General features: G+C 46.0%; 2 long non-coding RNA genes across 2 annotated transcripts in view; both read right to left on the reverse strand.

The window, feature by feature from the left end:
* Positions 1-2,091: 2,091 nt before the first annotated feature.
* LOC141573138 (uncharacterized) overlaps positions 2,092-16,138 on the reverse strand; it is a 47,620-nt gene continuing 33,573 nt past the window's right edge. Inside the window, exons 2-3 of the long non-coding RNA XR_012498743.2 lie at positions 3,743-3,936; positions 2,092-2,287 (exon numbers count right to left, since the gene is read on the reverse strand). This is a non-coding gene — a long non-coding RNA (uncharacterized LOC141573138). The remainder of the gene's footprint in view (positions 2,288-3,742; positions 3,937-16,138) is intronic.
* On the reverse strand, positions 12,008-15,727 carry LOC141573137 (uncharacterized). Its single transcript, XR_012498742.2, has 3 exons — positions 12,815-15,727; positions 12,388-12,504; positions 12,008-12,225 (listed from the first exon to the last, which is right to left on the reverse strand). It is a non-coding gene; the product is annotated as an uncharacterized LOC141573137 (long non-coding RNA).

A 16,138-nucleotide genomic window follows, 5' to 3' on the forward strand; every position in this document is an offset into this window, starting at 1 on the left:
TCTTCTTCTGTCTCTTGGAACTCACATTCTTGAAACCCAGCCCATGCCGTGAGGAAGCCCAAGCACCCCGTGGAGAGGCCCGCATGGAGAAGAACCCAGGTCCAGGGCTCTCAGCCCCAGCTAAGGTCCCAGCTGACATCCAGTAGCAATTCACCAGTCAGGAGTTGGTTATCCCAGAAGTGGAGCCTTCAGCCCCACCCCCACCGCAGCCCCAGCTGGTGCTACATGGCTCAGAGATGTGCCTTCCTTGCTAAGGTCTGCTCAAATTGCAGATTGCTGGGCTAAATCAATGTTTGTTTTTAGATATTTAGTGGTTTAAGCCACTACATTTTTGTGTGTTTTGTTACAGAACAGTAAATGACTGGAACACTCCCTGTCCGAGTCATTCCCTGTTACACCACCAATGACATCTCTTTGGGAATGGGATATGGGGTTAACCGGGAAAGGGCTACCCCACCTAACCAGATACAGAATGACCTGGGAAGCTTGTTCGAAATGCAAATCGCCTGACTACTTCAGTAGGCCTGGAGACCTGGTGTAGGTCTGAGTACTGCATTTTTTTTTTATTTTTTTTTTTTATTTTATTGGGGAAGGGGAATAGGACTTTATTGGGAAAGAGTGTGTTTTCAGGACTTTTTTTTTTTTTTTTTTTTTACTGGGGAACAGCTCCATCCAAGTCAAGTTGTTGTCCTTTCAATCTTAGTTGTGGAGGGCACAGCTCAGCTTCAGATCCAGTCGCCCTTGTTAGTTGGAGGGGGCGCAGCCCACCGTCCCTTGCAGGAGTTGAACCAGCAACCTTGTGGTTGAGAGTTGTGGTTGAGAGCCCGTGCTCCAACCAACTGAGCCACCCGGGAACTCAGCGGCAGCTCATTGACTTCATTCTAGTTGCAGAGGGCGCAGGTTGCTGGCCCATGTGGGAATTGAACCAGCAGCCCCGTTGCCCAGAGCTCGTGCTCTAACCAACTGAGCCACCCATCCACCCGAGTACTGCATTTTTAACACATGTCCCAGTTGTCCGAGAATATTGTATAGTCATCAGTTAATTAGATTATAATTACTCAAATGACAGAGCAAGCTCAGTGGCCACAAATGCTTTGGGAAAACCACAGCTGTCCTTCTGAACTATCTTCTCTCCCACCTTTGTCATTCTTTAGCTTGAAAAAGACTGGTAGCTAGCATTCCACAAAGAGGGACAAAATATTACTATAATCTACGTAATCACATGAGGCACAGCTTCACGATCTGAATTCTTTCATTCAAACTCTGTATGTTCAGAACTGCCAGCCCCGTGTCCACCCAGCTGTCCATCACTTACTTAGTGGTGAGAGCACATGCCCTTGAGTCAGACAAACCTGGCTTCAAAACCTGGGGGCCTCTTATTAGGTATGTGACCTTTAGCCAATGACGTCCCCTTTCTAGGTCTCAGTATACTCGTGTAAAATGATAGTAATAATGTATTTTATCTCATAGGGTTGCTGTGAGGATTAATCAACTAATGCATAAGTGTTCAGCACAATTCATGGCATGTAGTAACTGCTCAATAAATATTTTATATTATGACTTGTCCAACAAACGATAAAGGGAGGGGACACTATATAGCTAGACATAGATATAGATATACCGTGTTTCCCCAAAAATAAGACCTAGCCGGACCATCAGCTCTAATGCATCTTCTGGAACAAAAATTAATATAAGACCCAGTCTTATTTTAATATAAGACCGGGTCTTTATAATAATATATAATGTAACACTGGGTCTTATATTAATTTTTGCTCCAAAAGACGCATTACAGCTGATGGTCCAGCTAGGTCTTATTTTGGGGGAAACACAGTAGATATAGAAATAGAGATGATAGAGCTAGAGAGAGAGATAGGTATAGGTAAAGATGTAGATATAGGCATAGCTATCTACACACACACACACACAAGGTGTAATAAAAAATACAGTGACTGTTTATGGCGGTGGCCCGTTAGCTCAATTGGTTAGAACGTGGTGCTGATAGCACCAGGGTTGCCGGTTAGACAACTGCGTGGGCCATTGTGAGATGTACCCTTCTTAAAAAAAAAAAAAAAAAAATACTGTGAATGTTTAAATAATTTATTACAGTTAAAGACACATTGCCATTAATCCCTCTCAAAATACCCTGCCTTACTTCTAACACACTTCTCCCATCGTTCTTGCCACTCTCTGAAGCAGTTCTGGAAGTCCTCTTTCATGAATGTCTTTACTTCACCCTCCATCATGACAATGCTCCATGTCACACATCACTTCTGTTACATGGCAATTTCTGTCAAATAAAAACATTACAGTGTGTCCTCATCCACCTTATTCACCGGATCTGGTACTATGCAACTTCTGGTTCTTCCCCAAAGTCAAAATGATCATGAAAGGAAAACGTTTGGAATCGATTCAGGACATCGAGGCAGCCACGACAGCGCGACTACAGACACTACATTCAGTGCCTGCATTTATACTAGAAGACAGGGAAATGGACCCAATCCGTGGTAACCTCAGCCTGAGGTGAACCAGGGTCAAATCACTATGGCACGTTTTACAAACACAGATTCCCAAGCCCCAGTCTCACAGGTTCCGATTCAGTAGCTGTGCATGGGCCCCAGAATCTGAGCAAATAATTCTAAGGAGTCGTCAGGTTTGGGATCCAGTAGAACACTCAAGATTCTTGTTCCTGAGCATGAAGAATACCTTATGCATTAAAATAATTGGCAAGACGTTGTTTCATTCCAGCAGATTTCCATGCATGCTATGCACCACACCTGCGAGAACGAAGGCACCGTACTCCTTAAACTTGAATGACACAGGCCACCATGAGCCAGACCTGTTTTCATCCTCCAAGGAGGCTGGGACGCCAGCCGGCCCAGGGCACAGCCTCAGGCTGAGGGACGTCCCTGGGCACCTCTGTTTCCCCACACTAGCCACCTCCACACCTGACCCAGCTCCCCACCCACACGATGGAAGTAGATGTCACTCCTGGAGATTTTAATTAATCGTCTTCCTATTTTTTTTTTTTTTTCCTTTTGGGTCAGACTCTTAAGTGTCTATCATGTTGATAGCACTCTAGGGAGTCTTTTGTTCTGAATAGGTGAAAAATTGTACCCACAAAAAGAGTTCCCCATCCGATCAATTCTCTCTAACAACTTTATTGATTAGCTGCAGGAACATTTTTCATTTATTAATTATGAAGAAGATGTTTCCGAGATTTCTTAAAGTTAACTATTGTAATTTTTTTTTTGGAATACTGATTTCACATTGATTGACTTGCCTCAAACTGCTTTCCAGGGCACAGAGTCCTAAAGCAGGTATTTGGGGTTCTGGCGAAGGAAGCTATTAAAGAGCCTGGGAGCACAGGCAGTGGTCTGAATCTTCATTTGGGGCTGATTAATTGATTACTTGGGGGGGAAAAAAAAAAACATGGCTTGTCCTTTTCAATAATGTGTTAGCATCAAAATATCATCCCATTATGATGTCCAGGCTAGTGATGGTTAATTAATTAATTGCCGCCAGTTAAAAACAATGTTCGACCCAAGTAAATCTTTCATTTATTAAAATCAATTTTGATAATGGCTTTGCAAAGGGATTTGGGGGTAGAGTCAGGAGTCTTGACTGGCTCCTCCCTCACTCCCTGCTGCTTCCCTTCCTCTCCCTTCGGCCTCCCCCTCCCCATTCCTCTTCCCTCTGCCCCCTTTCTTCCCCTTTCTTCTTTGCAGTCCAGTTCCCAGCTGACCTGTCTGCTTCATGTGTCTGTTAGAGCCCCATTCAGCAGAGCTAGCTGTTCAGTGGCTGGCTCCCCGGGCTGTGGATACTCTGTAGGTCGAAGGCTGGCTTCCTCTCCTCTTGAGCTACTCAGCAGAAAACCAGCTGGTGGCAGACATACTTGCCAGCTCCATTCCTGAGGCTTCCTGAGGAGGAAGGCTGGGCCTGTTGGAAGTGAGGGAGTGCCAGGAAATCAGAGTCTTGCTCCCCGGCACCCAGAAGCATCCCAGCCCTTTCCCTCTCCATACCTGTGCTAGGTAAGGCTCACGGCAAGTAATCTAATCCTGGATGCAAGAAGCAAGGATCCAGTTATTCACCTTCATTGCATGAACATGCGTAGATTGGGCTGGAGGAACCAAGCACTGTACTGGGCACAGCATGATTATGGGCCCAACCCTGCCCTCAGGGTGACTGCAGTCTACAGAAGGAGACTGGAACCTTCTTACAGTTCTAGCAGAAATGGGGAACATTCAGGAGGAAAGCATGTGGGTAAGATCAAAGACAAGAGGAGATGGCCAGCTCACCTCAAGGAGGAAAAGTGAGTTTGATCCCAAGGTAAGAGATTATAAAAGAGAATATGACTTATGAGGAAAGGAGAAGGTAAAAATGAACCAGATTATTGAATGTGAATAATCCCAGTGAAGATGAAAAGAGAGCAAGAGGCAAAACAAAAAGCAAAAACCCCGATGGCTGCTCAGGGAGATCAAGGCAGCGTTTGGGGTACTGGGGAGTCCTGGAGCATAGAGGGGTGGGGTGGAGGGCTGAGTCACAGGAACCTGGACTCCCAAAGGGCTAAGTAGAACATCCAAAGGTCTAAACTACATGTTGGGTGTAAGAAGATAAAAGAGGAAGGGAGGGGTCAGATTTGAGAAGGTTAATGAGGGACTAGTGGCTGTGGGGCTGATCTGGGTTCTCTGGCAAGAAGCAGCCTTGCTAGTGATGGGAAGAGCTCAGCAAAGGAGATGGTGAAGGACACAAGTCACCAGTTGAAATGGGTCGATGTCTCCAGATAAATTGCATGGCAGGCTTCTAAAAGTACATGCCCATGTGACCTTAGGCCTCCTTTCTGTTGTTAAGAAATAAAGGAATGAGGGGAGGAAAATAGGCAGTGGTAAAAGTCCTCATTTTCAAATAAAAAGAAAAGGTGGATTCTAGAAACCTTGAATTTGAATCCCTTCTTCCCCGCAACATGCATATAGTCCCCTGGTAAAATTCCAGAACGCATTATTACAAGGAAGGTCAGGGGCTTTTAGGAACAAACCCCAAGGTTCTTAATAGTTACCGTGGATTTGTGACTAACAAGCCAAAACTAACCACATTTCCTTTCTGATAGTGTTATAGGCTTGTGTATCATAGGTATGACAATACTCACGGGTCATCTCGATTCTAGAAAAGTAACTGAGCTGATCTTGCCCGACATTCTTATGGACACGTGTGTAAATCCTGGGTTAACTTCGTGCAGTCATTTTGAATCACTATCAATAAGGGTTCTTACCCAGAGGATCCTGATTATTGCGTCAAAGGAGGAATTCCATTTAGAATTCTGTTCCTAACCCTACCTTGTTCAACAGTTTTCTCAAAGAAGTGAATGAAGGCACCAAAGACATGCTTATCAGGTTAACAAATATGACTCGTGTCTGGGAGGGATAGTTAACACAGCAAAAGAACAAATCAATATTCAAAGTTATTCTGTGAGGTTGGAAAATGGAAACAAACCAAGAGGATAACAGGAATATACATAAAGTCTGAGTTTAGGTTAAAAAAATCAATAGCCAAAGGCACAGCATTAGACAAGTATGACTTAGCCGCAGCTGACATGAAAAACAGGCTGGAGGTTTATGTGGCTGCAAAATCGGGAGGAAGCCACAGCACAATGTGACTGCTAAGAAAGCTGATGCAGTGTTAGGCTCTGTCTTAATTTGGGTACCCCCAGAAGCAGAACCCATGGTAAGGACCTCAGTACAAGTAATTAATGTGGGAGATGACCTCACGGCTTCTCTTTCTGTAGGGGTGGGGGAGTGGGACAGGAAAGGAGATAGGAAAGGTGAGTATCAAGACAGCAGCCATGCAGGTGATGGAAGCTTAATGCTCCTAGGGCTCTGAGAAGGGTGGAAAACACACATCTCAGGGTTACCCCAGCTGTGGGGTGAGAGAGCTCTGACATTCATGTTCCAACTGCCGTCACTCATCACTGAAGGCTCCCCTGGGGAGTGTGCCTTGGCACTTCTGACTAGGCATAGTCCAAGTGGCTCTGGCAGCCAGAGAGAGCCCTCAGGCAAAACATACAGGTGCTGGCAGAAGTCAGGCTGGCATGCACTAAAATGGTAAGGCTCCAGGGGATAGGAGCCATGCACCAGTAACGTCTGCTACAGGCCCTGAGAGTTATACAACAAGTGTCCTTCTGGCCGGTCAACCATTATCTGGAATACTGCATTTAACTCTGGGTGCCACATGAAAGAGTAACTTTGAAAAATGGAGTAGTTTTCAGAGTGGGGCCCAAGATGACAGGGAGTTTGAGGACAATGTCATCTGAAAATGAAGCTAATGAGTCCTAGCTTAGACTTACGGGTGACATCTCATCTTGGGTGTCCAATGGACATCTTCAACTTAACATGTTCAAGTGGGAATTCAACATCCCCCCCAAAAACTAGAACACTACGTTTGAAATAATTGTGCACTAATCCAGAAAGTACAATATGACCCCTACCTCCCACTAAAAAAAAATAAAAGTGGTGATTCTCTGTTCTAGAGGGATGGTGGGGGAGGGGATCTGAATAAATATGGAAGACCAAACACCAAACGTCAAAATGCCTGGGATGTGTGTGTGTTTATGTGTGTGTGTGTGTGTGTGTGTGTGTGTGTGTGTGTGCATGATTTTAAAGATGCACTGAATTTTGACATTGAAGCAATTGATTGAAAGAATACACGAAACTTGGACAAATTCCTAATCTGAGACTATAAAAGAACAAACGGATTCATTTTTTAAAAACTCAAAACAACACCATGGATGAACAAATACAAGGTTACTTACTGCTTATGTGAGCATGTATTATATGGATAAATACCCTTACACACAAACACCTATACGTACCTGCATATAGATAACGATATATTTAACTGGTTAGTATTCATTTGCACAGGTATATACCTATAGCAAATTACAGCTGGGTGTGTGACACTGTGTTGGGTTTGATATTAATACCAATACCTCCTAATTGATGAAAATAAATTATGACATACCCATAAATAGAACATTAAGCTGGAGAACTCTGGAAGTATTGATATGGAATAATCTTCAAGATACGGTTTTCTTAAAATAAGCAGACTGTCCTCCTTGCCAGGCACACTGGCCCCGTGATTCACTTGGTTTCCATGCTAAAGGGACCCTGAGTTTCCTTTCACTGCTCCTGGGTCCTGGGCAGGCTAGTTACTAACTAGCCATGTGGCCTTGGGAAAAAAGTCCTTTAACTTCCCAGGATTCTAGTTTTCCCCAAAAAGCCTTCGTCTCGGGCTCACTGTCGAGAACAAGTGGGAATAGGAACGAGCTTTTGGGATTTAGAATTTGATTTTCTTTTGAGTTGGCCCGGGGAAAAAGAGGCTAAAATGTCCCTAAAGCTGTTGTAGAAAGCATTTATTCCTCTCTTCATTTCCTATTAGTCTAGGCATGGGACAAAATACTTATTCTCATAATCCCTGCTTCCCTGAGGAGGTCATCAGGGATGCAGTGACCTGGGCCAGTCATAATGGACGTGGACAAATGGAACAAAAGCAGGAGAACAATACAGAGAAACAAAGAAAGCATCCGAGACACCTGGGTTTGTACAGTTCAGGTCCAAAGCCGCGGCAGAAGCACCCTGGGAATCGCAAGGCAGCATCCAGCAAGAAAGCTGTCAGCTCTCATCTAGGTTGCTCTGAGACCTCCCGTGACAGACAGGATTCCACAGCAAATTGAATAAGCAGAACGACACAGTGTGAATAGCAGACAGACACAGGAAACGTCTTCCAAAAATTAGGAAGAGCTGAGAGGATGCAAAAAGAACACTTAAATGTCTAGCATTCACAAAAACCGGAAAATACCGATAACAGGAAAATTTGTTACTCTACAAATCTAAGAAATGGAAGTTAGTGTTTGAGGCAAAATTAAAAAAAAAAAAAAGAGAGAGAGAGTTGACCCTGATGATGTAAAGATTTTAACAAGGGTTTCATGGTTTATTGTTGCTATCAGTACTTTCTAGAGAATGAGCTGGAAACAGGATAGAACAAGTTTGCCCTCCTTTCTCACCAAGTGGTTACCTTGCACGGGGCTGGCAGTCTTGGCAGCTCAGCCCTCTGGGTTTTGGGAGATGCTGGTGGAAGAGTAATGCCTTGTACCTGGACAAGTCTTCACTGATTACAAATACTTGCAAATAATTATCTTAGTTGACCTCAAAACTGCTATGAGAAATGTATTATGAGGAAACTTGGGTTCTGCAAAGTGAGAGGCCGTTGGCATCACCAGTCAGAAATGGTGACCTGGAACACCCATTTTTCAGGTGTGTTCTTTCTGCCACGCCATGAGCCAGGCTACCTCTCCAAGCCACCCATTGTTCCCTCAGACCTCTCACCCTTGACCAGTCCTGATGCAGGAACTCCCATCCCTGAAGTGCCGTTCTTTCAGCAAAAGTATCACGAGAAGCCCCAAACCAAGCTGAAAATGCTCTAGGAGGATTATTGCAGTGATGACATCTGCCTGTGAGGACGACTCTATTTAATAGGACCCTTAGGAGATGGAAGAAAGGACAGGTATGTTCTGAAATAAGGACAGGGGTCTATAAGAAATCTGGAACACAGAGCACCGTTAAAAACAGACAGGGAATCCAAGCAAGGGGTCCAGAGGAACTCTGGGCAGCTGGAGAGCATTTTGAGGGCAAGGAGTAGCTCAGAGAGAATGGATAGAAAAGCCCCCAAAAGTGTCATCTTCATTCTGGTTTTGTCTGGAGATGTTCCAGATCACGTGACTTGTGCTACGTGTTCAGTTTCAGTATGGCAGGCCAGCTGAAAGAGATGAAAAGTTGGGTTTGACTGAAAGAGACAAAAGAGAAACTGGATACAGAGATGACTATTGAGGGGGCCAGTTAGCTCAGGAAAGGGCACTCAAGAGCTTTAAATCTAGACATGGGACTGTAATCCCAGGGTGTGGGGACCAAGGCCATGAAGAGAATGAAAATACGGCAACCTACTGTGATGTGCAAGCCTGCAGAGGCTGAGATGGGTGGGGGCTGCCAGTGAGCACACTGGACAGGTGAGTGCAATTGGACTGAGCAGACCTGCTGAAGTGCTCCTGGAGCCACCAGCCCCAGCAAATCAGGGACCCAGGTTAGAGACTTGGGTCATAAAGGAGCAGAGGCCTGGGCTCTGTTACCAAGGGTACCAGGGATTAGAAATCTGGCTCAGAAAGGATGGGAAATCGGAGTTAAGCACAATATGACCTTGACCCACAATTCCATTCCTGTGAATTTTATTTTACAGATATTCCCATACGTGTGGGAAGTAACATACATACAAGAATATTCACAGTGGCATTGTAATAACCAGAGGTTAGAAACAATCAAAACGTTCATCAATAAAGGATGGTTGAAATAAATGATGGCACACTCAGGCAAAGGAATTAAGCTGAAGAACTCTCTATGCAAGGATCTGGAACAATCTTCAAGGCGTATTTTCCTCAAAACATACAGAGCAAAAGAGTATGGAGCTACCATTTGTGTTTCTTTTTGTAGAACATGGCTAGGGGTCCCTCTGGGCATGAGACCTGGGTGCCTGGCGAATAGAATGGGAAGGAGACATTTCTCAATAAACCCTTTTGTAACTTTGGAGATTTGTACTATGTGTATATATCCCCTACTAAATATATATCTATCTATATCTATCTATCTATCTATCTATCTATCTATCTATCTATCTATCTATCTATCTATCTATCTATCTATATATATATATCTCCAGGATTGGAAGTAATTAGATGACAGGGAGCCGGAACTCAAACCCAGAGAAAAGAGTTCAAAGACAGGAGCTCAGGCAGAGGCAGGACAGCGGGTGGGGGCCAGGGTGCTGCCATATATTCCTAGCCTGGGCTGGAGGGAACCACTGAGGGTGGGGTGGGGTGGGTGGCTAGGCCCAGAAAGAGGACACCTTGAGAGTAAGGAGTGAACAGAGGTGCAGATGACCAGGCTGCTCCCCAAGTCCCCTTGTGCCATGGAGCCTTAGTTCTGGAAGGGGATTTTAAGGTCGCTCAGTCTGGTGGTGTCAACATTTTGGTGTATGATTTGACTGTGACAGAACCAACCAGAGCCCTTGTTAACAAAATTCAGACTTGTGGCCCCAACCCTGATCCCTGAGTCTGGACATCTGAGGGTCTCAAGGGTGGGGTGGGGCTCGGCATTCCTGCAGATTCTGTTTAGCCAGGATCCACTGACATTGACCGTTTGTCTCTCAGCTGAAGGGAATTTCCAAGAGAGATGATGCTGGTGTGGGGAACCCCCCAGATCAGTCAGGAGCCTGGGGGTTAGGCAGTGTAGTTCAGAGAACACAGGCTTGGAGTCACACAGTCTGTGCTTGAATCCCTGGTCTGCCACGTCACAGCTATGTCCTTGGAGATGACTTAATATTATTATGCTTCAATCTCCTCATCTCTTACATGGATTTAATTATGCCCAGTCCATAGGCTTAAAATTTAAATAAGTATATATCCCCCCAATATTATTACTGCTGTTTTATTGGTGTTGCAACCTCACAGGAAGGGAAAGAGCTTGCCAAGACAGGAAGGGCTGTCATCACAGGAAGAGTCAGAATGAACCAACTGCCTTCTGCAGTGTCATCGAAGCCAGCGTCACACCATCAGAGCGTCACACCATGGCTTTGTTTTCTGGGAGGATCATGACCCTATGGCTGCCCGAGCCACTTAGATCTCTGTCCTGGTGAACATTTAGTGCTTAATCACCCTCAGAATACACCATTTTATGCTTGTACTGGGATTGCCTTGGGCTTACGCAATGAGCCACACTAGAGGGGGAAATAGACAAGTTCTGGATCTCTAAAGGACTTAGCGCACTCTGCACTTTTTGTCATATTTAACAGGGCTCCTAATCAGATCGCTTTTCTAGGATTACAGAATTGGGAGCTCGAGGTATTCATTTGATCTCCTTCCCCTCAGCGTGCATAACTCCGTTAATGGCTGCAGGAGCACATTCCCAGCACATTTAATGGTTTGGGCTCAGACAGTTGTTCCAGTTCCTCATTATACCTGGCCGGTGGAGGCCCTAAAGGGAACCAGAAATCTGGAGGGCTTTGAGAAGCTTGTCTCAGCCCCTTTTTCTTAGGCAGGGCTAAATCTTACCCAGAGGTCCGGCTCCACACACATATTTCTTCGGATTTGGAACTTTCAGGACAGACTATGCACAGTGCAGAAGTTCAGTTGAAAATGTGTGTATTTTTTCTAGTTTGATTGAGAAATAATTGATATACATCACTGTGTAAGTTTCAGGTGTAAAGCCTGATGGTTTGATTTCTATATATTGTGAAACGATTACCACATAGGTTCAGTTCACATCCATCTTCTCATATAGATACAATTTAAAGAGGAAAATAAATATTCTCCTTGTGATGAGAACTCCTAGGATTTACTCTCTTCACAGCTTCCCTGTACATCACAGAGCAGTGCTAACTATGTAGGGTCACACGCTGTACATCACATCCCCAGTGCTTCTTTACCTTATAACCGGGAGTCTGTGTCTTTTGACCACCTTCCTCTAATTTCCCTTCCCCCCACCTCTCATCTCTTTTTCTATGAAGTTTTCTTTCTTTCTTCTCTCTCTCTCTCTCTCTCTCTCTCTCTCTCTCTCTCTCTCTTTCCCTTCCTTCCTTCCTTCCTTCCTTCCTTCCTTCCTTCCTTCCTTCCTTCCTTCCTTCCTTCCTCTTTCTTCTTTTTTTAAAATTCCACATATAATTGAGCTTATAGGGTATTTGTCGTTCTCTGTCTGACTTATTTCACTTAGCATAATGCCTTTAAAGTCCTCCATCTTGTTGTAAATGGCAGGATTTCCTCATTTTTTTATAGCTAAATAGTATTCCATTGTGTGTGTGTGTGTGTGTGTGTATCATATATATGTATACATACCATAATTTCTTTTTAAATTCAGAAAAAAGCTCAGCTGAGTGGTAGAAAAGTAAGAAAGGAATAGAGACACTAAGATGGTTGGCTTTGCTGAGAATATCCCCAGAGCAACAGACATAACGGGGCTTTATAAGGGTTTCCAGTTCCCATGAGAAGTGTCTGTTGAAAATATGGGCATTTAACCTCATGGCACTCCATGAAAAGTACCTGCCTGAAGGTGATGGACCAGAAGGCAGCAACTTCTATTCAATTCCTGGTTCTGGTAACTAGTTTTGTGACTTTAGGCAAGGCACCTCATTTCTCTGAAAATGAAATTGTTGGACCTGGTCAGAGTGAGTGAATATACGGCACATAATTCCATTCTTGCAGCTAGGGTGACATTGATAACTGATTACTACACCCCCTATGACCAGTCCCCACAGCAGCCTCGGGACCCTGAACCTGGCTCTCCAGGCAGATACTACCCATTGGACGGAGTGCGCCCTCGAGCACCATCTTGGAACCAGACAATCCTGGAGATCATTCTGTGATTTTGACTTGGCCTCATTCACTTGCTCCCCTTGAAGCTGGGATTATTTAGCCTGAGGGGAGAGAAAAGTGGAAGCTAAGAGTGGAAAGGGCTATTTGGTAGGAAAGAACATCTGTTCTCTCCTCAGAAATCAAGGCTGCTATGGCCAAATGCTCTGACAGGACCCCAACAGACCTGTGAAAGGAGGAACCAAGAGTCCTTTCCAGGGACTGGCTTCCTACATGGGTTTCTGTCATCTCCCAGAGGAACATAATTTTGTTCTCCTTGCTTTGGGGGATCTGAAGTAGCCAGAGGGCTGAATAAATGGTGGCCTCCTGGTCAATAATGTGGACCCGTGACCAGGTGCCAGTCTCAGGACGTACCTCGGTCTCGGAGTCTCCGAGTTGGTGACCTCGTGGATGGCTTCAGGAGGAAAGGACACCACTGCTTCCGGCTGCTGGGACCTGTGCCTCTCCTGGTACCTGAACTGCTCAATCTCTTCCATCGGCCCCTTGGTCTTTCTAGGCCCAGGGATTTCTGAGGAGAAAGCAGCCTTGGATTGTGAGAGCAGCACTAGAAACCTGCAGTGCTCAGAGGTTTGATTTCCAAGTCTCTGTCCAGGTGCTTGAGCGTGACCTTGCCTTAACGTGCGATTCCAGCCCTTGGCCATGGGGCAGAAGACAGAGAGGACAGAAGGGTCTCTCCAACACTGCCACTGGGATCAGAGACCCCGTCATGTTTTGGGTCAAACAGAACGGACAAGTGTAATGATTGGTGATAAAGAGTAAGCAAGGCCAGGAGAAGGAAGCAAAGGAGACCATCAGAGGTGAAGGTAAAGCATGGATTCTAGGTCAGAGGGACCAACATGACTTCCTCACTGGACAGGTGGTGGAACAAGGTGGAGCTCTGAGGTTGATCATGGGCGGAGCACACCTCTTTGTCATGGTGGTTCTGAAGGTGGTAGTGAGACTAGGCTCCCAGGCCAGGAGAGTCCAGGTAGGGACCAAGGGACACAGACTGGATCCAGGCCCAGGGAGGAGAGGCCTGGGAGACTGAGGACTGGTCGTCAAGGTGGGAGTGGATAAGCAGGAAGAGAAACCAGGCCAGCAGTGGGTGAGGCGAGGCTGGGAGTCAGAAATCAGGCAGAGGGCTGGGGGGAAACATCAGCAATAGGACAGCCCTGGAGAGGGGCAGTTTCCCACTCCGACAGAAAACTTACTACATGCTTCCTCCTGGGATGGGACCAGCTACTGGGCAGAGCGAGACCATAGCCTATAGGAGATAGGGAGGTAAGTGCCCACCTTGTCTTAATGGGGGAACTGGGTTGGAGATAGGGGAAGATTCTGACTGCAGTGATTAGGGCTGGGGTCTCAACTGCTCTGTTGTGGCTCCTTTTTTCAAACCTCTTCATAGGAGTACACTAGATTTCAATCAAAGTGTATGACATATTTTTTGTGCCACTAAATAATGCTACTTTGGTGCCTTTCATGTGGAACATGAGTGGCCTAGTAATTGGGTATGGCTTGTTGAGAGAAATAGGTAAGAAGCATAGCACAGTGTCGAGATGATGCCAGAGAAAGAAGGAGAGTTCACTGGAGCAAGTAAGAACTTTGCCTTCAGAGTGTATGAGAGAGCGCAGTCGGGGCCCAGGCATCCCAACTCAGTGGGAAATGGCAACTCACTCAATAGCGTTCACAGCCACTTATCCAGACACTGCAATGACTGGTGCCAACTGTGCTGTACTGATTGCCAGCTGGTCGGTGTTACTGTGAGTCTTTGAATCACTTCAAGTGGGCTGCCAAAACTCTCAGGGTTCAAGAGTGTAACATGAACACAGAGGGACTGACAACCACTGGAATGAGGTGACAGAGCCCATGCATGGCGGGAGAGGGGAAGACAGATTCAACAGGGGTTCAGCCCCACCCGAGTTGGGCTGCCTGAAGATGTAGACCAGCAAACTCAACGGTTCTCAACCTTGGCTGCACATTACAGTCACCTGGGCAGTTTTATACCTTCTGTTGTGTGGGTCCCCACTCTCAGAGCTTCCGCCTGATTTAATTGGTCTGGGTAGGAGTTTTAAAAGCTCCCCGGGTGGTTATAATGTGCAGCCAAAGCTGAGAGCCACTGAGACAGCTGTCGGGCATTGACTTGGTTTGGGGCGGGAGAAGGGAAGGCGAACAAAGTTCAGTTCTGCTTTAATTTCCCTTTGCAAACTACTGAACTTGAGGAGGACCACAGCAAACCACTCTGCTTTAGGGAGGAGTTGTTACTGACAGTAGCAGTTGGCTGGAAACAAGCCGAGTAGCTTTTGAGCTGCGTGGAAGAATAGATTTCCCCACATCGGTGCCTTCTGGAAGGGCTCTTCATTTTCCCAGGAAAGGGGAGGGCATCCCATCACTGCAATAATTTAAAACTGAACTTAAAGCCATTCCAGGAAGACGTGTACCATTTACCCTATGTTGGCGTGACTTGGGGCATATCACCAAATGGGCCTTCCCCATCTCGCTTGTATGCTTTTTATGTATTCCAGTATTATCCTCCAGCTAAATGTTCCTGGTGGAGCGTCACCATACCCCCACCCTCTTGACTTCTCACCTTCTCGCTTTCTTTGTCAGAGCTTCAAGGACCACTCATGGGCCCCCTAATGCCACTCCTCACCCTGACCTAACCCCCCACGCCCAGGTAGCAGAGCAGATGGCAAGTTCCTTCATAAGTCATCAGAATTTACTTACCCCATGCCCAGTTCTTCAGAGTCCTTCCTGATAAATGATTTCAGGTTGATGAGCTGGGGCGTGATAGTAGCTTACTGAGTTAGGCATGGAACACAGGCTCCTGGAGAGGGTGGCACTAATTGAGACCAGGCAGTAGGACAGGATTGGGTAAGGAGAGCTAGGGGACAAGCCAGGCTTTTCACATGCCTCAGGTCTCACACATGGCTTCCCTGCCCAGGACCAGCAGGAAGACACCGAAGAAGGAGAAATGTGGAGAAGTTGTGTGTATGGGGGGCAGGGTGGGGAGGGGAGAACATGGAACAGAAATAAAGCTGGAAGAAGTTTTAGGCTATGCTTGGAGTTTCTTGGTTCCTTCGTGGGAAAAGAATTAAACCATTTCCTGTAATAAGTGCTAAGCATACAGTTAATCTATAAATCTAGGGGCTGATATAAGAAGTATCTGCAGGGCGGACCAGTGGCTCTGTTGGTTAGAGCACGGGCTCTGGGCAACAGGGCTGGCGGTTCGATTCCCACATGGGCCAGCGAGCTATGCCCTCCGCAACTAGAATGAAGTCAATGAGCTGCTGCTGAGCTCCCAGGTGGCCAGATGGCTCAGTTGGTTGGAGCGCGTGTTCTCAACCATGAGGTTGCCTGTTGGACTCCCGCAAGGGATGGTGGGCTGCGCCCCCTGCAACTAACAACAGCAATTGGACCTGGAGCTGAGCTGAGCCCTCCACAACTAAGATTGAAAGGACAACTTGACTTGGATGGAGCTGATGAGAGTCCTGGGAAAAACACACCACTGTTCCCCAATAAAAAGTCCTGGAAATACACACTGTTCCCCAATAAAGTGCCATTCCCCTTTCCCAATAAAATCTTTTTAAAAAAGAGGAAATATCTGCATATCTGTCTGCATCTTGGGGAGATATGTGTGAGTGTGTGTAAGGGAAGGAGGGGGGCAGGAGGGAGAGAGAGAAAGACAGAGAGAGCGAGCAG

The sequence above is a fragment of the Rhinolophus sinicus genome, chromosome 4 (genome assembly GCF_057876585.1).
Source record: "Rhinolophus sinicus isolate RSI-liver-muscle chromosome 4, RSI-T2T, whole genome shotgun sequence".
Lineage (NCBI taxonomy): Eukaryota > Metazoa > Chordata > Mammalia > Chiroptera > Rhinolophidae > Rhinolophus > Rhinolophus sinicus.